General features: G+C 38.2%; 1 pseudogene; it reads right to left on the reverse strand.

Annotated features, from left to right (window-relative positions):
- Nucleotides 1–20,966: 20,966 nt before the first annotated feature.
- On the reverse strand, nucleotides 20,967–22,465 carry LOC140601034 (glyceraldehyde-3-phosphate dehydrogenase pseudogene; annotated as a pseudogene).
- Nucleotides 22,466–22,989: the final 524 nt, after the last annotated feature.

The following is a 22,989-nucleotide window of genomic DNA, read 5'->3' on the forward strand; positions in this document are numbered from 1 at the left end:
TGTTGGATCCTATTGGCTAGTATCTTCTTGAGAATTTTTGCATCTGTGTTCATCAGGGATATTGGTCTATAATTCTCCTTTTTTGTGGAGTCTTTGTCTAGTTTTGGAATTAAGGTGATGATGGCCTCATAGAATGTGTTCAGAAGTACTCCATCTCTTTCTATCTTTCCGAACAGCTTTGGTAGAATAGGTATGGTTTCTTCTTTAAACGTTTGATAGAATTCCCCTGGGAAGCCATCTGGCCCTGGACTTTTGTGTCTTGGGAGGTTATTGATGACTGCTTCAACTTCCTCCCTGGTTATTGACCTGTTCAGGTTTTCTATCTCTTCCTGTTCCAGTTTTGGTAGTTTGTGGTTTTCCAGAAATGCATCCAGTTCTTCTAGATTGCCTAGTTTATTGGCGTGTAGCTGCTTATAATAAGTTTTTTAAATTGTTTTATTTCCTTGGTATTGGTGGTGATCTCTCCTTTCTCATTCATGATTTTATAATTTGAGTATTTTCTCTCTTCTTTTTAATAAGGCTGACTAATGGGTTCTCTATCTTATTAATTCTTTCAAAGAACCAACTCCTGGTTTTGTTGATATGTTCTACAGTTCTTCTGGTCTCTATTTCATTGAGTTCTGCTCAAATCTTTATTAATTCTCTTCTTCTGCTGGGTGTAGGATCTATTTCCTGTTTTTTCTCCAGCTCCTTTAGGCGCAAGGTTAGCTTTTGTATTTGAGTTCTTTCCAGTTTTTGGAGGGATGCTTCTTGTGCAATGTATTTCCCCCTCAGGACTGCTTTTGCTGTGTCCCAAAGATTTTGAATGGTTGTATCTTCATTCTCATTAGTTTCCATGAATCTTTTTAATTCTTCTCTAATTTCCTAGTTGACCCTTTCATCTTTTAGCAGGATGATCTTTAACCTTCACGTGTTTGAAATCCTTCCAAAGTTCTTCTTGTGATTTAGTTCTAGTTTCAAAGCATTATGGTCTGAAAATATGCAGGGTACAATCCCAATCTTTTGGTATCGGTTAAGACCTGATTTGTGACCCAGTATGTGGTCTATTCTGGAGAAAGTTCCATGTGCACTTGAGAAGAATGTGTATTCAGTTGCGTTTGGATGGAAAGTTCTGTAAATATCTGTGAAATCCATCTGGTCCAGTGTATCATTTGAAGCTCTTGTTTCTTTGGAGATGTTGTGCTTAGAAGATCTGTCGAGTGTAGAAAGCACTGTGTTCAAGTCACCAAGTATAAGTGTATTATTATCTAAGTATGTCTTTACTTTGGTTATTAATTGATTGATATACTTGGCAGCTCCCACATTCTGGGCATAAATGCTCATGAATGTTAGATCCTCTTTTTGGATAGATCATTTAAGTATGATATAGTGTCCCTCTTCATCTCTTACTACAGTCTTTGGGATAAACTTTAATTTATCTGATATAAGGATGGCTACCCCTGCTTTCTTTTGAGGACCATTTTAATGGTAAATGGTTCTCCAACCCTTTATTTTCAGGCTGTAGGTGTCCTTACATCTAAAATGAGTCTCTTGTAGACAGCAAATAAAAGGGTCTTGCTTTTTTATCCAGTCTGAAACCCTGCGCCTTTTGATTGGGTCATTAAGCCCATTCATGTTCAGAGTTACTATTGAAAGATATACATTTAGTGTCATCATGATACCTATTTAGTCCCTGTTTTTGTGGATTGTTTCCTTGGACTTCCTCTTTCTTTTACAGAGTCCCCCTTAATATTTCTTGCAGAGCTGGTTTTGTGGTCACATATTCTTTTAGTTTCTGCCTATCTTGGAAGCTCTTTATCTTTCCTTCTATTCTGAATGAGAGCCTTGCTAGATAAAGTATTCTTGGCTGCAGATTCTTCTCATTTAGGACACTGACTATATCCTGCCAGCCCTTTCTGGCCTGCCAGGTCTCTGTGGAGAGGTCTGCTGTTAACCTAATACTTCTCCCCATAAAGATTAGGGATCCCTTGTCTCTTGCTGCTTTAAGGATCTTCTCTTTATCTTTGAAATTTGCAAGTTTCACTATTAAATGTCTAGGTGTTGAACGATTTTTATTGATTTTAGGGGGGGATCTCTCTATCTCCTGGATCTGAATGCCTGTTTCCCTTTCCAAGTTAGGGAAGTTCTCTGCTATAATTTGTTCAAATACACTTTCTGGTCCTCTGTCCCTTTCAGCGCCCTCGGGAACCCCAATTAAACGTAAATTTTTCTTTCTGAGGCTGTCATTTATTTCCCTTAACCTATCCTCATGATCTTTTAATTGTTTGTCTCTTTTTTCCTCAGCCCCCTTCCTTGCCATCAACTTTCCTTCTATGTCACTCACTCCTTCTTCTACCTCATTAACCCTCGTCGTTAGGACCTCCAGTTTGGATTGCATCTCATATAATTGATTTTTAACTTTAGCCTAATTAGATCTAAATTCTGCAGTCATGAAGTCTCTTGAATCCTTTATGCTTTTTTTCTAGAGCCACCAGTAGCTTTATAATTGTGCTTCTGAATTGGCTTTCTGACATCGAATTGTAATCCAAATTTTGTAATTCTGTGGGAGAGAGTACCGTTTCTGATTCTTTTGTGGTGAGTTTTTCCTTCTAGTCATTTTACTCAGTGCAGAGTAGCTAAAAACAAGTTGTACTGGAAAAAGAAGAAAAAGAGAAAAAAGAAAAAAATGGGGGGGGGGGAATAGAAAACAAAACAAGTATTCTATATACTGTAAATCCCTGGACTTCCCCCTGGAACTTTCCAGTGCTGCTTGGTCAAGAACTTGCTCTTCTCTTGTCTTTCCAGCTGGTCTTCTGGAGGAGGGGCCTGCTGTGCTGATTCTCAGGTGTGTGCACCTGGGGGAGCTGCCCAGCCCCCTGCCAGGTGCACGGCTCAGTGGGCGCTGTTTATCCTGTGAGGCCTCTGCTCAGTCCCAGGTATAAGGTGACACCAGCAACAACAGTGGTGGCAGCCAGCTCTCCAGCCCTGGAGTCAGCTTCTGCAATAACTACTGCAGTCTCCCAGTCCACAGGGGCCTGGATGCTCCCAATCCACAGGGGCCTGGGGGCGGGGGGTGCATATCTGCACAGCTCAGGGCCGCCCGGTGGCAGGAGCATCCTTACTGCCCTGTGTCCGCCCGGCCTCTGTCTATGGTGGGGGAGTGTGTGTGTGTGCAGGATCCTGGGCTGTGTACCCCGGCGCCCTGGGCTCCGGGGCCTGCACCGCTGGAATCGCGCTCCAGGGGCTGCGCAGCCCCCTCCACGTGGAGGCACCACCTGAGCCGCTGCCTGAGCTGCTCCCAGGCCACACAGCCCCCTCCGCCCGGATCCGCTGCCAGGACTAACGCTTGGGTTCCTCCCGGGGCCCTGCCGGTCTCATGCTGCAGCCCTTTCTGGTGCCGGTGGTGTGGCGTGTTCCCCCCTGGGGCGCAGGTCCTCTGTTAGTGCCCCTGGGAGCCTGAGGGCATCCCCGCCCCTCCTGGGATCCTGCCCCAGCTCCCTGCGAGCGCCTTTCCATCCGGGAAGATTGGTGAAGCTCCTGCTTCTCCAGCCGGGGCTTTCCTGTCCTGGGGGCTCTTGCTGTGGGACCTTAGCCAGCTCCTCTCGGGGCTCCTCCCCGCTGGATGCTTTTTTATTTATTTACTTTTTTTCCATCTTCCTACCTTGATAGAAGCACGAACTCTTCCCTCTGTAGCATTCCAGCTGTTCTCTCTTTAAATCTCAGGCCAAATTCGTAAGTTTTCAGGATGATTTGAAAGTTATCTAGGTAAGTTGGTGGGGACGATGACTTGGGGACCCTACTCTTCCACCATCTTGCCCTGCCTTCGCTGTCCACTTTTCCAAACATCATTTATTAAGGAGACTGTCTTCTCCCTATTATATATTCTTGCCTCTTTTGTCATAGATTAAATGATCAATATGCAGGGACATAATTCTGAGCTCTCTTTTCCATTCCATTGATTTATGTGTCTATTTTTATGTCCATACCATATTGTTTTCATTATGATGGCTTTGTAATATAGTTTAAAATCGGGGAGTCTGCAGGATCCCTGGGTGGCTCAGCGGTTTAGCACCTGCCTTCAGCCCAGGGCATGATCCTGGAATTCTGGGATTGAGTCCCGCATCAAGCTCTCTGCATGGAGCCTGCTTCTCCCTCTGCCTGTGTCTCTGCCTCTCTCTCTCTCTCTCTCTCTCTCTCACTCTCTCTCTGTGCGTGTCTCTCATGAATAAATAAAAACATCTTTTAAAAAAATAAAGTAAAATCGGGGAGTTGGAGACCTCCAACTTCATTCTTCTTTTTCAAGATTGCTTTGGCTATTTGATGTCTTTTATAGTTCCATGAAAAGTTTAGAATTTTTTGCCCAATGTCTGTGAAAAATGCCATTGGTGCTTTGGTGGAGATTGTATTAAATCTGCAGATTGCATTGAGTAGTATGGACATTTAAAAAATATTAATTCTTCCAGTTCAAGGCCATGGTATATCTTTCCATTTATTTGTGTCATCTTCAATTTCTTTCATCAATGTCCTAATTTTCCAAGTAACAGTCCTTAACCTCCTTTGTTAAGTTTATTCCTAAGTATTTTATTCTTTTTTCACAAAATTGTAAATGGGATTTCCCCCCTAATTTTTCTTTCTGATAACTCATTATTAGTGTATAGAAATATTACCAATTTCTATATATTAATTTTGTATCCCTCAACTTTACTGAATTCATTTATTAGGCTTTAACAGTTTTTTAGTGGAGTCTTTAGGGTTTTCTCTATATAGTTTCATATCACTTGCAAATAGTGACTGTTTTACTTTAAATTACAGTTTGGATTTTTTTTTATCTATATCTTGCCGGATTGCTGTGACTAAAACTTCCAATAATGTATTGAATAGAAGTGAAAAGGGGCTTCCTTGTCTTGTTCCTCATCTTAGAGTAAAAGCTTTCAGCTTTTCACCATTGAGTATGATGTTAGCTGTGGGTTTGTCATATATAGCTTTTGTTATATTGAGGTACATGACTTAAGACAAAACTTCTCAATAAAATAGGTATAGAAATGGATTTTGAGGGATCCCTGGGTGGCGCAGCGGTTTGGCGCCTGCCTTTGGCCCAGGGCGCGATCCTGGAGACCCGGGATCGAATCCCACGTCGGGTTCCCGGTGCATGGAGCCTGCTTCTCCCTCTGCCTGTGTCTCTGCCTCTCTCTCTCTCTCTCTCTGTGACTATCATAAATAAATAAAAAAAAATTAAAAGAAATGGATTTTGAATTTCAATTTTGTCAAATGCTATTTATGCATCTATTAAGATGATCATATGACTTTTATCCCTTTTTATGGTATATCACATTGATGTATTGATGTTGACCCATCCTTTAAATAAATCCCTCCATCTGATCATGGGTTAAAAGGCTTTTAATATGCTGTTGAATTTAGTTTGCTAATATTTTCCTGAGGACTTTTACATGTATGTTCATCATATATGTAATGTATGTGCCTGTGTTTGTATGTGGTTGTATTGTATGGATGGAGGTTTCTGTGATTCATCCTGCAATAACTGACCACCCAGAATTGTATGTATGTTGGCAGGCTAAAGTATGTTGTTTTTGAGACTTGTGCTGCATGAGTGACCTTGGGAACCTGATTAGTTGACATTAGCTGGCCTCCAGGTCAGAACTGGCCCTTTTGGTCTGAACATCAAGAGCTATAAATTTTGCCTTACATCTCCTCTGGCTCCATGCTGGCCTCGCCCCATAGAATGGAATCCAGGAGAGAAGGCAAGCATACCTAGCCTAGGCTTCTTGAATATGTAGACATGATAATATAAAAATGCAGCTCACTCCAAACTGCATGTAGGCAAACAAATGTTCAACTTCAGACTCTATCATTTGTCCTATAAACAGGTCCTTATGGAGATGGTTAGTTGGAAGTCTCACCTGAGGGGAAGGACACTACTCAGGCCTCTCAATTGAGACTCCAGGCTGGCTATCTCCATGGGGCTTCCCCAGGTAATGAGGTTGAATGTTGTAAGTGCCCTATTTGATGTTACTCTCTTATTCTCCTTTTTTGCTTGTATTGCCCTAATTTATGTGTAGATTTACCTTTTCTTCTGTTTTTACCTGTTTTTTTTCTACTTTATAATATAGATAAGGTGTTTTTTTCCCCTTTGAAACAGAAAACAGAGCTGTTGTGAATCTTTTCTTTAGAACAGTGTTCCCTGTCTGGTTTGGGGTCATGCTAGCTTCATTGAAGATGTTTTTCCTCTTTAATTTTTTAAATAATTTGAGAAGAGCAATAATTTAAAGACCTCTTCTTTAAATGTTTGGTAGAATTCTCCGATGAAGCCTTCTGGCCATGGACTTTTTGGGGGGAGTTTTAAAACTACTGATTCAATTAATTACTTATAATCTATCTAAATTTTCTATTTCTTCATGATTCAGTCTTAAAAGCTTGTACATTTCAAGTAAGTTATCCAGTTTTTCTAGATTTTCCAACTTGTTGGCATATAATTGTGATAGTCTTCTATGATCCTTTGTATTCTGTGGTGTTGGTTATAACTTCTCTTTCATTACTGGTTTTATTTATTTGGGCCCTCTCAAATTTTCTTGATGCAGCTGGCCAGAGGTTTATCCATTTTTGTTTCTTTTTAAAGAACCAGCTTTTATTATTATTATTTTTTAAGGAGTGTACTTGTGATGAGCACTGGGTGCTGTATGGAAGTGTTGAATCACTATATTGTACACTTGACACTAATATTACTACACTGTAATGTTAACTAAGTAGTATTTACATAAAAAGTTCAAAAAAATCAAAGATCTCATTGATCTTTTCTAATTTTTTTTCTTGGTCTCCATTTCATTCCCGTTCACTCTGATCTTTTATTATTTCTTTCCCTCTACTAACTTGGACTTCATTTTTTCTTTTTCTAGTGCCTTTAGTTGTAAAATTAGATAAGGTTTTTGTTTCTTGAGGTAAGCCTGTATTGTTGTAAACTTCCCCTATAGAACTACCATTACTATGTTCCCCAAATTTTCAACTATTTTGTTTCCATTTTCATTTGTCTCCAGGTATTTTTTTTTCTTTCTTTTTTTTTTTTTGACATGTATTTTTTCTTCTTCTTTGATTTCTTCATTGACTCATTGGCTCTTAAATAGCATGTTGTTTATCCTCCATGTGTCTGTGTTTTTTCCATTATTTTTCTTGTAATTGACTTTTGGTTTCATAGCACTGTAGTCAGAAAAGATGCTTGATATGATTTCAATTTTCTTAAATTTATTGAGACTTCTTTTGTGACCTAACATGTGACCTATCCTCGAGAATGATCCATTTGCACTTGAAAGTGTATTCTGCAGTTTCTGGATGAAATGTAATATATATATAGCTATTAATTCCATCTGGTCTAGTGTGTCATTTAAGGCCGATGTTTCTTTGATTTTTCTGTCTGCATTTTCTATGTATTGATGTAAGTGGGATGTTAAAGTCCCCTGCTAATATTTGCTTTATATATTTTTGTACTCCTATGTTGGGTAAACAAATATTTACAAGTGTTATATACTCCCCTTGGATTGACTCCTTTATCGTTATGTAATACCTTCCTTTGCATTTTTTGCAGTCTTTTTTTTTAAAGTCTAATTTGTCCAATATGAATATTGCTACTCCAGATTCTTTGGATTTCCTTTTATATGGACTATAATTTTCCATTCCTTCACTTTCAGCCTTCATGTATTTTTAGATCTGAAGTAAGTCTCTTGTAGGTTGCATATTATGGGTCTTGTTTTTTTGTTTGTTTGTTTTTGTTTTTAAATCCATTTAGCCATCTTATGTCTTTTGATTAGTGCATTTAGTCCATTTACATTTAAAGTTATTATTGATAAGTACGTACTTATTGCCACTTTGTTAATTGTTTTCTGGTTGTTCTTGTAGTTCTTTTCTGTTCCTTTCTTCTCTTGGTTTCTTCTCCTGATGGTTCTCTTTAGTGTTTTGTTGGGGTTACTTTCTCTTTATGTGTTATGTATCTATTGTAGGTTTTTGGTTTATGGTTACCATGAGGTTCGTAGACATTGACTAATATATATAGCAGTCTATTTTAAACTGTTGGCTGCTAAAGTTCAAATGGTTAATTTTGTTTGGGACTCTGAGCTTCTTGGATGTGGTTGTCTGTTTCATTCCCCAGGTTAGAGCAGTTTTGAGGAATTATTCAGATAAGGTTGTTTCCTCTTACTCTCTCTCATCTCTTTCTGAGACCCCTAGAAAGCAAATGTCAGTACATTTAATGTTGTCCCAGTGGTCCCTTAAACTGTCCTCATTTTAAAAAATTATTTTATTTATCTGTTTGAAAGAGAGACCAATCGAGAGAGAGAGTGTATGAGAGAGAACAAGCACAAGTGGGGGCAGGGGCAGAGGGGGAAGCAGACTCCCCACTGAGCAGGGAGTCCAACATGGGGTTTGATCCCAGGACCTTGGGATCATGACTCAAGCTGAAGGCAGACACTTAGCTGAATGAATCACCCAGGTACCCCAAAATATCCTAATTTTTTAAAAATTCTTTCCTTTTTTCTTCTTCTTCTTTTTTTTTTAAGTTCTGATTAGGTGATTTCCACTAGGTGATTTTCCTGTCCAGATTGCTGGTCTTTTCTTCTTTATCATTTAATCTGCTGATTGATTCCCTCTAGTATATTTTTCATTTCTGTTATTGTGTTTTTCAACCCTGATTGGTTCTTTCTTATATTTCCTAACTTGTTCTTGAAGTTTTCACTGTGCTTGTTCATTCTTTTTCTGACTTTGTTGAGCATTTTTATGACCATTACTCTGAGTTCTTTCTCAGGTAAATTACTCATCTCCATTCCATCAGGGTTTTTTTTTTTTTCTTATTCTTTCATTTCATTTGTAATGTGTTGATATTTCTCCTCTTTTTGTTTGACTATGAATTAGGTGGAACAGCTACCTCTCCCACCTGAAGTAGTGGCTTTATAGGAGCACCCCTTATGTAGACTGCATTGCCTGGAAGCTTTGACAGTACAGCTGGAACTGGAGCAGACACTGTCAGGAGGGGATACCAGGGTGTGCCATACCAGGGCCACCTTGGCAGGCACCTGGGTCACCAGGCTCGTGGGAGTGGAGTAGCCATTCCACAGCTGCCTTGGCAAGATGGCTAGAGCTGGGGCAGGCATGGGTGAGGGTTCTGTGCATACCATGCCAGGGTCACCTTGGGGGTTGACTTGAGCTGGTGTTCACCAAAGGCCAGGGGAATGCTTGGGGGGGTCCTAGAAGGCTTGCTAGGGTGACTGGACCTTATTTCCACCTGTACTATTACGGTTAAAAGGGGACATAATGGTGCTTCAGTCTGAGTTACAGCAGTTCCCTGCTTGTTTGGTGACCACTCTAGGGTTGGTAAATAGATTTACTTCATTTATAGGCCAGTTACCTTTTCAACCACTGTTTTTTCACTGTACCTCAGCCTGGATGAGTTTGTGTGTGGGTCCTTAATGATATCCCTCCCTACAGCAAGCCACTGCATCAGGGTGGGGGGTTCCCATTATTACTATTGTCTCTGTCTCTCCCACCACTCTCTGTGTGGTTCCTCTATCATTTGTTGTGCAGAATCTATTTAGCCCTCAGTTCTACTTCAGGAAGAATCGATCTATATGTAGGTGTAAATTCAGTGTGTCCATGGGAGGAGGTGAGTTCAGAGTATTTTTATGCTGCCGTCTTGGACCACCCTCTGCCTGGTAATGAGAACTTTTACGATTTACTTCCTTATCAACTTTCAAATATAAAATTCAAATATAAAATTCATAATATTAACTATAGTCACCATGCTGTACATTATATCCCCAGGACTTACTTATTTTACAACTGGAAGTTGGTACCTTTTGACCCCCTCTACTCATATTACCTACCGCATCCCCCACCTCTGGCAACCATCAATATGTTCCTTATATCTGTGAGTACCATTATATATGTTGATGCTCATATTGTCCCAGATTTGGCCTGTGTGACCTGTTTCAAGTTGGCTTCTATGTCCTTTTAGCAAAATGCTGTTTATTTCCTATTTTCTTGCACCATCCCTGGAATCTGCCATTTCTTCAAGAAGCCTTGGTTCCTTTTACTAGGAAAAGATATTTAGAAGCCAAGGACTGAGATTTATGTTTGTCCCTTGCTACCTGAGTATCATTACTTCTAGGCCCTTTCAATAGACAGAGCTGAAAAAAAAAATTGCAAGTTTGCATTTCTAATATATAAAAGATTAAATTTCTTATATATATGATTTAAGATCATATATATTCATATAGAATGTATAAAAATTATATATTTTAAATTGTTGAGTATTTGATAGCTCTAATTCCAGTCCACTGCTGCAGGATTCTTTCTTGCCTTCCCCCTATTCATACTTGTAATTTCATTCTCCGTCTGGGAGTCCTACTTCCCAATAATATCAAATATTTCTTATTTGTTCAACTCTACAACACATGCAAAGATGTTTTGGAATCACTGCACTTTTAGCACTATTAAAAACAAGCCTACCAAATACAGTTCAATATTAATTTACTTATTTTAATTTTAGACTAAGGACTATTGTCAAAAGTTACTTAAAATAATTATTTCCTTCCTTCAGAATGATTGTAACTTATTTTAATTACACTTAGATTAATTTGTTTCTGTCTGTGCTGAACTTGAGGATTTTTTTCTCCTATCCCATTTTTTTTTGGAATATATAAAACATTAACATGGTAAAATAAAATCACTATTAAAAGATATACTTGGAGAAATGTCACTATCTCTAATTCCTTTGCCGTTTTCAACCATTTCATGTAATCAATTTTAAGTTTATTTTTCCCTGGATTTCTTAATGCAAAATAAGTTAGTAAATGTGTATCTTCTATCTTTTTTCACATAAGAGGTAGCAAATCATACATACACATTTTTGCATTTTTTCACTTAATATATGCCAGAAACCACTCCATATTGATCTAGAGATACGTATCTGCCCCCTCCCTTTTTTTGGTTTACAGAGTACTCTAATGCATGATTGTGCCATGTTTTTCAACCAATATTATATGTATGGGTATTTAGGCAGCTTCAATATTTTTGCAACTAAATATAATGCTAAAATAAATAAACTTATGTATTTGTATTTCTTATTAGAAATGTATCTTCAGGGTAAATATCTAGAAGTGAGATTGCAGTTCTGTTAAATATTCCCCTATAGGGGAATTTGTATTCTAACCAGCAATATAATGAATACCTATTAACTTATATCTCTAAAAAAGTTTGTCTGACTTTTGAATGACAATCTGATAAGTGAGAAATTGCTTTAAAGGGTAGTTTTGAGTTTCACTAATCATGTGTGAGGTTAAATATCTTTTAGGACCATTTTCATAAAATTTTGGTGAATTGACTGCTCATCTTTTTGTCCATTTTTCTGATTTTTAAAATCATTTTTATCCCAATTTAAGAGTTCTTTTGTATATTAATAACATCAGTTCTCCATTGATAGTTATAAATATTTTTCTGCTACTTTATCACTTGTCTTTTGAGTTTGCTTATGGTGCTTTTTGTTATGAGGTTTTCTATTTTAAGTATTTGAATTTATTAACTGTTTTGTACTGTATTTTAATTTTTGAGTTATAGTTACAAAGCCTTTATCAAAATGCAGCTTGTAGAAGAATTCTCCTATATTTTTCTAGCATTTATATATTTTCCTTTTTTACACGTAGATCTGATTCATTTGTCATTTATTTTTGTGTATGGTATGAGGTATGGTTCCAATCTTATCTCTTTCCAAATGGTTATCCAATCACAACACTATTTATTTTAAAGTCTATTTCCAGTAAGTTGAGAATTCCAATTATATACTAATTTTCATTACATTTGTTTCTGGAGTTTCCATTCTATTCCAAGTCTCTGTCAAATACTGTAACATGATCCTTTCACTTATAGAGACTATCATGTTTTAGTCTCATTTCAGCTTTTCTTCACTAAATACTAAATATCATGAACTTTACTATAAAGCTCAAGGGGAAAAAAAACACTTGTTCATATTCCTACTTGGATTGCATTGAATTTCTATATTAATTTAGGGAATACTAGTATCATTTAATACTGCCTTGTCCTATTCAATTACAAGGAATGTGTTTTCATTGGTTCAAATATACTTTTCTGTCTTGCAGGATTATTTTACACTTCTCCTTGTATATAGGCTTTCTTATTTCGTATTGATTTTATTCTTTTTTTTCCCCCAAGTTTTTATTTAAATTCCAGTTAGTTAACATAGAGTGTAACATTAGTTTCTGGTGTAGAATGTAGTGATTCATCACTTATAACACCCAGTGCTCATCACAAGTGCCCTCCTTAATGTCTATCACCCATTTAACCTGTACCCCCACCTACCTCCCCTCCAGTAACCCTCACTTTGTTCTCTAGTCAAGAGTCTGTTTTCTAGTTTGCCTCTTTCCCCCTCCCCATGTTTGTCTGTTTTGTTTCTTAAATTCCACATGTAAGTGAAATCATATGGTATTTCTTTCTCTGACTTATTTCACTTAGACTAATACTTTCAAGCTCCATCCACATAATTGCAAATGGCAAGATTTCATTGTTTTTTATGGCTAGCATTCTAGTGTGTGTGTGTGTGTGTGTGTGTGTATACATATATATACACACACATACATACCACATCCTCTTGAAGATATATATACACCACATCCTCTTGATCCATTCATCAGTCAATGGATATTTGGGCTCTTTCTATAATTTGGCTATTATTGTTAGTGCTGTTATAAACCTTGGGGTCCATGTATCCCTTTGAATCAGTATCTTTGTGTCCTTTGGATAAATACATAGCAGTGCAATTGCTGGATCATAGGATAGTTCTAATTTCAACTTTTTGAGGAAGTCCATACTGTTGTTCAGAATGAGTGTACCAGTTTACATTCCCACCAACAGTGTAATAGGGTTCCCCTGATGATGAGTGATGTTCAGCATCTTTTAATGTGTCTATTAGCCATCTATATGTCTTTTTTTGGAAAAATGTCTATTTATGTTGTTTCCTTTGCTTGCAGAAACTTTTTATTTTGATGAAATCCCAATAGTTTATTTTTTGCATTTGTTTCCCTTGCCTCAAGAGACCTATCTAGGAGAAGTTATGGCTAATGTCAAAGAGGTTACTGCCTGTTATCCTCTAGGATTTGGATGGTTTCCTATCTTACATTTAGGTCTTTCACCTATTTTTAATTTATTTTTCTTTAAAATGTGAGAAAGTGGTCCAGTTTCATTCTTTTGCATGTTGCTGTTCAGTTTTCCCAACACCATTTATTAAAGAGATTGTCCTTTTTTCCATAGGATATTCTTTCCTGCTTTGTGGAAGATTAGTTGATTATATGGTTGTGGGTCCAATTCTGGGTTCTCTATTCTGTTCCATTGATCTATGTGTCTGTTTTTGTGCCAGTCCCATACTGTCTTGATGATCAGCTTTGTAATATAGCTTGAGGTCTGGGAATTGGGATGCCTCCAGGTTTGGTTTCCTTTTTCAACATTCCTTTGTCTATTCAGGGTCTTTTGTGGTTCCATACAAATTTTAGGATTGTTTGTTTTAGCTCTGTGAAAAATGCTATTGATATTTTGATAGGAATTGCATAAAATGTGTAGGTTGCTTTGGGTAGGTAGTGTAGACATTTTAATAGTATTTATTCTTCCAATCCATGAAATGTTTTTCCATTTTTTAAAATTTATTTATTTATTTATTTATTTATTTATTTATTTATTTATTTATGATAGTCATACAGAGAGAGAGAGAGAGGCAGAGACACAGGCAGAGGGAGAAGCAGGCTCCATGCACCGGGAGCCCGACGTGGGATTCGATCCCAGGTCTCCAGGATCGCGCCCTGGGCCAAAGGCAGGCGCCAAACTGCTGCGCCACCCAGGGATCCCTGTTTTTCCATTTTTTTGGTGTCATTTTCAATTTCTTTTATGAGTGTCTTACATTTTTCAGAGTACAGAACTTTTACTTCTTTGGCTAGGATTATTCCAAGTATCTTATGGTTTTTGTTATGCAGTTAGTTGTAAAGGAGATCAATTCCTTGATTTCTCTTTCTGCTGCTTCATTATTGGTATATAGAAATGCAACAGATTTATGTACATCAATTTTTGTATCCTGTGAATTTACTGAATTTGTGTATCAATTCTAGTAATTTTTTGTGGGGTCTCTTAGTTTTTCTATATAGGGTATCATGTCATCTGCAAATAGTGAAAGTTTGACTTCTTCTTTGTTGATTTGGATGCCTTTTATCTCTTTCTTGTTGTTTGATTGCTGAGGTTAGGAATTCTAGTACTATATTAAATAACAGTAGTAACAGAAGATATCCCTGTCTTGTTCCTAGACATAGAGGAAAGCTCTCAGTTTTTGCCCATTGAGGTTATTAGCTGTGGGTTTTTCATATATGGCCTTTATGATGTTGAGATATGTTCCTTCTATTTCTCCTTTGTTAAGGCTTTTTTTTATCATCAATGAATGTTGTACCTTGTCAAATGCTTTTTCTGCTTCTATTGAGAGGATCGGATGGCTCTTATCCTTCTTTTTTTAATGTGGTGTATCACACTGATGGATTTGCAAATATTGAACCACACTGGCAGCCCAGGAATAAATTCCAGTTGATTGTGGTGAATGATTCTTCTAACGTACTGTTAGATTCAATTTGCTAGGATTTTGTTGAGAATTTTTGCATCCATGTTTATCAGGGATATTAGCCTATAGTTCTCTTTTTTAGTGGAGTCTTCGTCTGACTTTGAAATCAAGGTAATGCTGGCCTCGTAGAATGAGTTTGGAAGTTTTCTTTTTGTTTCTATTTTTTAGTTTGAGAAGAGTAGGTATTAGTTCATCTTTAAATGTGTGTGGTGGAATTCCCCTGGGAACTCATCTAGCCTCGGAATTTTGTTGGGAGATTTTTGATGACTGATTCAGTTTCTTTGCTGGTTGTTGGTCTGTTCAAGTTTTCTATTTCTGTTTCAGTTTTGGTAGTTTATATTTTTCTAGGAATTTATCCATTTCTTCTAGATTGTCTGATTTGGTGGCATATGATTTTTCACAATATTCTTATAAGTGTTTGTATTTTTTTTATTTTTTTATTTTTTTTAAATTTTTATTTATTTATGATAGTCATCAGAGAGAGAGAGAGAGAGAGGCAGAGATACAGGCAGAGGGAGAAGCAGGCTCTATGCACCGGGAGCCTGACGTGGGATTCGATCCCGGGTCTCCAGGATCGCGCCCTGGGCCAAAGGCAGGCGCCGAACCGCTGCGCCACCCAGGGATCCCTAATTGTTTGTATTTTTGTGGTGTTGGTTGTTATTTCTCCTCTCTCATTTGTGATTTTATTTACTTGAGTCCTTTCCCCTTTCCTTTTGATAAGTCTAGCTAGAAGTTTATCAATTTTATTAATTTTTTTCAAAGAACCAGCTCCTGGTTTCATTGATATGTTCTACTATAGGTTTTTGTGTGTGTTTCTTTCTTTCTATATCATTTCTTTCTGCTCTAATCTTTATTATTTCCCCTTCTTCTCCTAGCTTTTGGCTTCATTTGTTGTTCTTTTTCTAGCACCTTTATATGTAACTTAGGTCATTTATTCGAGATATTTCTTGCTCCTTTAGGTAGGCATGTATTGCTATATACTTTCCTCTTATGATCCCTTTTGCTACATCCTAAAGGTTTTGGATGTTCATGTTTTCATTTTAATTCATTTCTATGTATTTTTTCCTTTTTTAATTTCTTGGTTGGCCCATTCGGTTTTTAGTAACATGTTCTTTAACCTCCATGTATTTGTGGTCTTTCCAAAGTTTTTCATGTGGTTGACTTCAAGTTTCATAACATTGTGGTCAAAATATGCATGGTATGATCTCAATCCTTTTGTACTGGTTAAGGTCTGATTTGTGACCCCATATGTGATCTACTCAAGTGTCTCATGTGCACTTGAAAAGAATGCATTTAGGATAAAATGTGCTGTATATATCTGTTAAGTCCATCTGGTCCAGTGTGTCATTTAAAGCCACTGTTGCCTTGCTGATTTTCTGTTTAATCTGTCCATTGTTGTAAATGGGGTATTAAAGTCCCCTACTATTATTGTAGTATTATCAATAAGTTCCTTTGTGTTAGTTATTAATTGTTTTATATATTTGGGTGCCCCAAAATTGGGGCACAAATGTTTACAAGTTTGAGATCTTCTTGTTAAATAGATCCCTTTATTATAATATAGTGTCCTTCTTCATCTCTTATTATAGTCTTTATAATAAGTTAGTTTAAAATCTAGTTTTTCTGCTTCCAAGATCCTTACATATTGAACTGGAAAACAAAAGTCCCCCTAATCATTTGATTTTAGTTTTTTTAGCATCACATATTTATTGTTCTTGCAAATATTTTGTCAACATATTGATATATTTGTGTGTTAATAAAATTTAATACAATCAAAACTTTGATTTAGTAAAAATAAAAAAAAGAACTGTCAAAAAACAAATAAAAAAAATATAAATAAAAAAATAAAATCTAGTTTGTCTGATATAAGTATGGCTACTCCATCTATCTTTTGACATCCATTTGCATGATATATGTTTCTCCATCCCCTTGATTTCAATCTGCAGGTATCTTTAGGTCTAAAATGAATCTCTTGTAGGTGGCATATAGATGGGTGTGCTTTTTTTAAATCTATTCTGACACTATGTCTTTTGATTGGAGCATTTATTCCATTTACATTCAGAATAATTTTTTAAATTAAAAAAATATCTTTTGTTTGTTAGGTACACTTCATGCCCAGCTTGGAGCCCAACGTGGGGCTTGAACTCATGACCTGATATCAAGATCTGAGCTGAGATCAAGAGTTAGACAGTTAAATTACTGAGCCACTCAGGTGCCTTCAGAGTAATTTATAAACAGATATGTAGTGCCATTCTATTACTTCTTTTGTCATTTTCTGGAGATTTTCTCATTCCTTTCTAGCCTTCATCTCTTTTGGTCTTCCCTTCTGACTCAAAGGGTCCCCTTTAATATTTTTTGCAAAGTTGTCTTAGTGATCACATACTCCTTTGGTTTTTGTTTTTCTGGGAAACTCTTTCTCTTTCTTTCTATTCTGAATGATAGCCTTGCTGGATAGAATATTATTGGCTGAACATTTTTCCCATCCAGTATTTTGAGTATATCATGCCACTCTCTCTGTCTTGCCAAGTTTCTGTGGAGAGATCTGCTGCTAACTCCTTGGATCTTCCCTTAAAATTTAGCTACTTCCTTTGTCTTGCTGCTTTTAGGATTTTTTTCATCTCTATATTTTGCAAATTTAACTACAATATGTCTTGGTGTTCATTTGCTTTTGTTGATTTTGATGGGAGATCTCTGTTGCTTCTATATTTGGATGTCTGTTTTCTTCCCCAGATGAGGAAAGTTCTTAGTTATAAGTTCCTCAAACATTCTGCCTCCTTTTCTCTCTCTTCTTCTGGGACTCCTATTATACATATGGTATTACATTTGATGAAGTCACTAAGTTACCTAAGTCTACTTTGGTGATTTAAATTTTTTTCTCTTTTGTTCAGCTTCATTATTTTCCATAATTCTCTCTTCTATATCACTTATACATTCTTTTGCTTTTTCCATCCTTGTGGTCATTGCATCCAGTGAGTTTCACATCTTGGTTATTGTATTTTTCATTTCAGCCTGATTGGTTTTTTTTTTTTTGTCCCTTATCTTTGTGATAAGGGTGCCCCTGATGTCATCCATGCTTTTCTCAGGCCCAGCTAGTACCCTTATGATTGCTGTTTTAAATTCTGGGTCAGGAATATTATTTATATGTTTTGATTATATTAGATCCCTGGTTATGACCTTTTCTTGTTCATTCTTTTGGGATAAATTCCTCCATCTTGATATTTTGTCCAGGTGTCTGTCTTCCTGTGTGTTGGGAAAGCCCATTATTTTTCCTGCTCCTGAGAGTAATAGCTTTATGAAGAAGAGTTTCTATGATGTTCAGGGCCCAGTGCTTCAGGAAGTGTCTCTGGTTTGTGGTGCGTGCCCTCTGTGCTCCATTTTGGTTGCTCTATCCCTTAAGTCAGTTCTCTGCAGAGTTTTTCCTTACCTACAGTAGGGAGTGTTAGGACATTGGCCAGAGTGTGGTGATTTTTAACTAAGTGTACCCTCGTCTGCTTGCTAAAGGTACTATTAGCAATACTATTTCCTTTAGAACTGAAGTCTTGCAGGGATTCCTAGGTAGCTCAGTGGTTGAGCTTTTGCCTTTGGCTTAGGGCATGATCCTGGGGTCCTGGATCAAGTCCCACATCAGGCTCCCTGCTTTTCCCTCTGCTATGTCTCTGCCTCTCTTGTGTGTCTCTTATGAACAAATAAATAAATCTTTTAAAGAACTTAAGTCTTGTAGAACTCTCTGGTCAGGAGACATGATGTGGGCAATGGCTTTTGTTGGTCTTCTGGGAAAGAGGCCTACTGTGCTGTGAGACAAACTTGACCAAGAAGGGCAATAACAGCAGAGTGCAGGGGTGTGGGACCTTGTGTAAATGTTAGGCAGCCAGTGTAGGTGCTGTGCTGTTTCCTTCAGGTGGCTCTGTGTTTATGCTGAGGAGCAGGCGAGGGAAATGGTACTAGCCTACTCCTTTGTCCCTGGAGAAGGGAGCCCATGCCTGCTGCCCTAAGGGAAGCACTTTCAGAGGAGCAAAAATTTTACCCTCATGCAGAACAGGCATTTTTTTAGATCGCTAATTTCACACTGCCTGTCTCTGAGTCCCTTGCCTGCCTGCAGCAGCTCAATGTACCTTGGGCTCTACCCTAGCCAGACCTGCTGATTTTTAAAATTCCAAATTTCAGGGGCCTGGTTGGGACCTGCACTGATCCTCTGGGAAAGGGTTTCACTGCATTGGGACTAATGCAGGTTTGGCCCTAGAGGTCTGTCACACCAGAGTGCAGGGGTGTGGGATTTGGAGCAAGCAGCTAAACAACCAGTATCCTGCTTAGCTGCCCTCAGCAGGTGTCTCTGCACAAATGCTGAGGGGCACAGAAAGGAAATGGTGTCTGCTGGTTCTTTTGTCCCCAGAGAGACAATGCCACTTCTCACAGATGCGCTCCAAAAAGTACAAACAGTCTCTCCCTGGATTCCTTAAGTGATCCTCAGATAGTGCAGTCTGCCCCACGGTTGTTTCCCTGTGTCCTCTCTAGGAGTAGAGCAGTGCTCTCAGGGATCTACCAGCCAACCCCAGGAGCCTCTAAAACTCTAATCTTAGAGACCCACTAATTGCAAAAACTCATGAAATTCACTCGGTCTTATTTTCCCTCATCAATATCTTTGGGGAAGTGTTCTTGTGCATATACCTGTGAGCTCCACTCTCGCCTTTCTCCACGACCAGGGCTCCCTCCCCTCTGTAGTACCCATGACCCATTTCTCCTCCATACCATATCTCCACAGTTCCTATCTTCCTCAAAGTGGCTTCTTCTCTCCCTTTAGTTGTACCTTTTGCCCTTTCAATCCTCTGATTGATTTCTTGAGTAGTCAGAATAGTTTGATATTTATCTAGCTGTGTTTAAGAGACAAGGCAAGTCTTGGGTCCTCCTACTATGTAACCATCTTAGTTCTTCCCATGTTGATTTTATTCTTGAGTATTTTATCTTCCTTTGTTGCTATTTTAGATATGCTCTTTTCCTTTCCTGTATTCTAATAAGTTATAGTTGGTATGTATGAACACTTGATTTTTATGTACTTAATTTTACATCCTGATACTCTGAGGGGTCTTTTTATTGCTTGAGTTTGTTTTATCATCAATTCTCTAGGGTTTTCTAGGTATACTGTCATATTATCTACAAACATAGATAGTTTTACATCATCTTTTCCAGTTAGACATAAGAATGTCTAATTGTTTTGTCTTTCTATTTGCATTGGCTAAAACCTCCAGGGTAATATTAAATAGTAGAGAATGTAACAGGTATTTTTTCTTTGTTATTGACCTTAATAGAAATGGCTTTAGTGTTTTCTCATTTTAAATACACTGGCTGTAGGAATGAGGGTGTACACACACACACACACACACACACACACAATTGAAGTGTAGTTGACATGTAATATTAGCTTTAGGTGTACAATATAGTGATTTGAAAATTATATACATTACAAAATACCACAAATGTATTTGCCATATCATCATACAAAGTTATTACAATCTTACTGAGTTTATTCCCTATGCTGTACTTTACATCCTTGTAACTTTGTTATTTTTTAACTGAAGTTTGTCCCTCTTAATCCCTTTTACCTAGTTCTCCAATGCCCCCATCTCTCTCCCTTCTGGCAAGCACCACGTTGTTCTCTTTATTTATGAGTCTGTTTCTTTTGTTTGTTTGATTTCTTTAGATTCCATATATAAGTGAAATCCTAGGCTCTCTTTCTCTGACTTATTTCACTTAGCAAAATACCTTCCAGGTCCGTCCATGTTGTCATAAATGGCAAGATTTCATTCTTTTTTTATAGCTCAGTATATTCCATTGTGTATAAATACCACATCTTGTTTATCCATTCAACTATAAGTTGACCCCTTTCTCATAGATTAATTAGCCATATAAGTGTGAACTTATTTCTGGGCTTTTTATCCTATTCCATTGATCTATGTGTCTATTTTTGTGCCACTACCATACTTTTATTATTATTACAACTTTGTAGTATATCTTGAAATCAGGAATTATGACACCCGCAGCTTAGTTTTCTACAGATTACTTTGGATTTTTGGGTCTTTATGGTTCCATACAAACTTTAGTATTATTTTTTTCTAGTTCTGTGAAAAATGCTATTGGTATTTTGATGGGGATTTGAATCTGTAGATTGCTTTGGGTACTATGGACATTTTAACAATATTAATTCTTCCAATCAATGAACACAGAATATCTTTCCATTTGTTCGTGTCACCTTACATTTCTTTCATCAGTGTTTTATAGTTTTCAGAGTACAGGTTTTTTTTACCTCATTGGTTAAGTTTATTCCTAGATATTATTTTTTGGTACAGTTGTAAAGGGAAATGTTTTCTTAATTTCTTTTTCTGCCACTTTGTTAACAGTGTATAGAAGTGGTATATATTTTGTATTCTATGCAACTTCACTGAATTTATTTATTAAGCTAGTAGATTTTTGGTGGGGTCTTTTTGTTTTTTTGTTTTTTGTTTTTTGTTTTTTGGCTGGGTACAGTATACTTTATTGATGGTACATTACAAGATAGGGCTCTCCAAGCCCCTCCCCTTCCTCGGGGTCTGGGATGTAAATTGGAGGTCAGGAGATTCTCAGTGTGTTGGGGGATTAAGTTGGGGCACGGATTCCCCAGCAGCTGAGGGCCTCTCTCTTCCTCTTGTTCTTGCTGGGGCTGGTGGTCCAGGAGGCTCTTACTCTTGGAGGCCATGTAGACCATGAGGTCCACCACCCGGTTGCTGTAGCTGAATTCATTGTCATACCAGGAAATGAGCTTGGTGAAGTGGTCATTAAGGGCAACGCCAGCCCCGGCATCAAAGGTGTCACTGTTGAAGTCACAAGAGACAACCTGGTCCTCAGTGTAGCCCAGGATGCCCTTGAGGGGGCCCTCCGAGGCCTGCTTCACTACCTTCTTGATGTCGTCATATTTGGCAGCTTTCTCCAGGCGGCAAGTCAGATCCACAACTGACACGTTGGGGTTGGGGACATGGAAGGCCATGCCAGTGAGCTTCCTCAGCTCAGGAATGACCTTGCCCACAGCCTTGGCGGTGCCAGTGGAAGCAGGGATGATGTTCTGGGCAGCCCCTCAGCTGCCATGCCACAGCTTCCCAGAGGGGCCATCCACGGTCTTCTGGGTGGCAGTGATGGCATGGATTGTAGTCATAAGGCCCTCCACGATGCCGAAGTGGTCATAGATGACTTTGGCTAGAGGAGCCAAGCAGTTGGTGGTGCAGGAGGCATTGCTGACAATCTTGAGGGAGTTGTTATACTTCTCGTGGTTCACGCCCATCACAAATATGGGGGCATCAGCAGAAGGAGCAGAGATGATGACCCTCTTGGCCCCGCCCTTCAAGTGAGCCCAGCCTTGTCCATGGTGGTGAAGACCCCAGTGGACTCCACAAGTACTCAGCACCAGCATCACCCCAGTTGATGTTGGCGGGATCTCACTCCTGGAAGATGGAGATGGACTTTCTGTTGATGACAAGTTTCCCGTTCTCAGCTTTGACCGTGCTGTGGAATTTGCGGTGGGTAGAATCGTACTGGAACATGTATACCATGTAGTTGAGATCAATGAAGGGGCCATTGATGGCAACAATATCCACTTTGCCAGAGTTAAAAGCAGCCCTGGTGACCAGGTGCCCAATACGGCCAAATCCGTACACTCCGACCTTCACCATCGTGTCTCAGGGACGCGGCTGGCACTGCACCAGAAGATGCGGCTGTCTGTCCAACGGGGAGGAGCAGAGAGCCCACCATTTCTTATTTTATTTATTTTTCTCTTGACGCATTTGCTAAAAGTTAATCATCTTTATCTTTTCAAAGAACTAGCTCTTAGTTTTTATTTTTAGTCTCTTTTCATTTACTTCCACACTAATTTTTATTTCCTTTCTTCTATGTTTGGGCAGTGGCATTAGTGGCTGCTCTTCCTTTTCTCTTTTCTCCTTTCTTTCTTTCTTCCTTCCTTCCTTCCTTCCTTCCTTCCTTCCTTCCTTCCTTCCTTTCTTCCTTCCTTCCTTCCTTCCTCTTTCTTTCTTTCTTTCATTCTTCTTTTCTTTCTTCCTCCTCCTCCTCTTTTTCTTCTTCCTCCTCCCCCTCCTTCCTTGTTCCTCCTTCTTTTCTTCCTTCCTTTTCTTCTTTGGCTTTGTTCTTCCTTTTAAAATTTCTTTAGGTGTAAAGTTAGTTTGAAGTTGTTCTTTTTTCTTAAGGTAGACCTCTATCACTATAAACTTTCCTCTTAAAACTGCTTTTGCTTTGTCTCAAATATTTTGACCCATGTTTCCATTTTCATTTGTCTCCAGGTACCTTTTGATTTTTCTTTCTTTTTTATTGTTGTT

The sequence above is a fragment of the Canis lupus genome, chromosome 12 (genome assembly GCF_048164855.1).
Source record: "Canis lupus baileyi chromosome 12, mCanLup2.hap1, whole genome shotgun sequence".
Taxonomy (NCBI): Eukaryota; Metazoa; Chordata; class Mammalia; order Carnivora; family Canidae; genus Canis; species Canis lupus.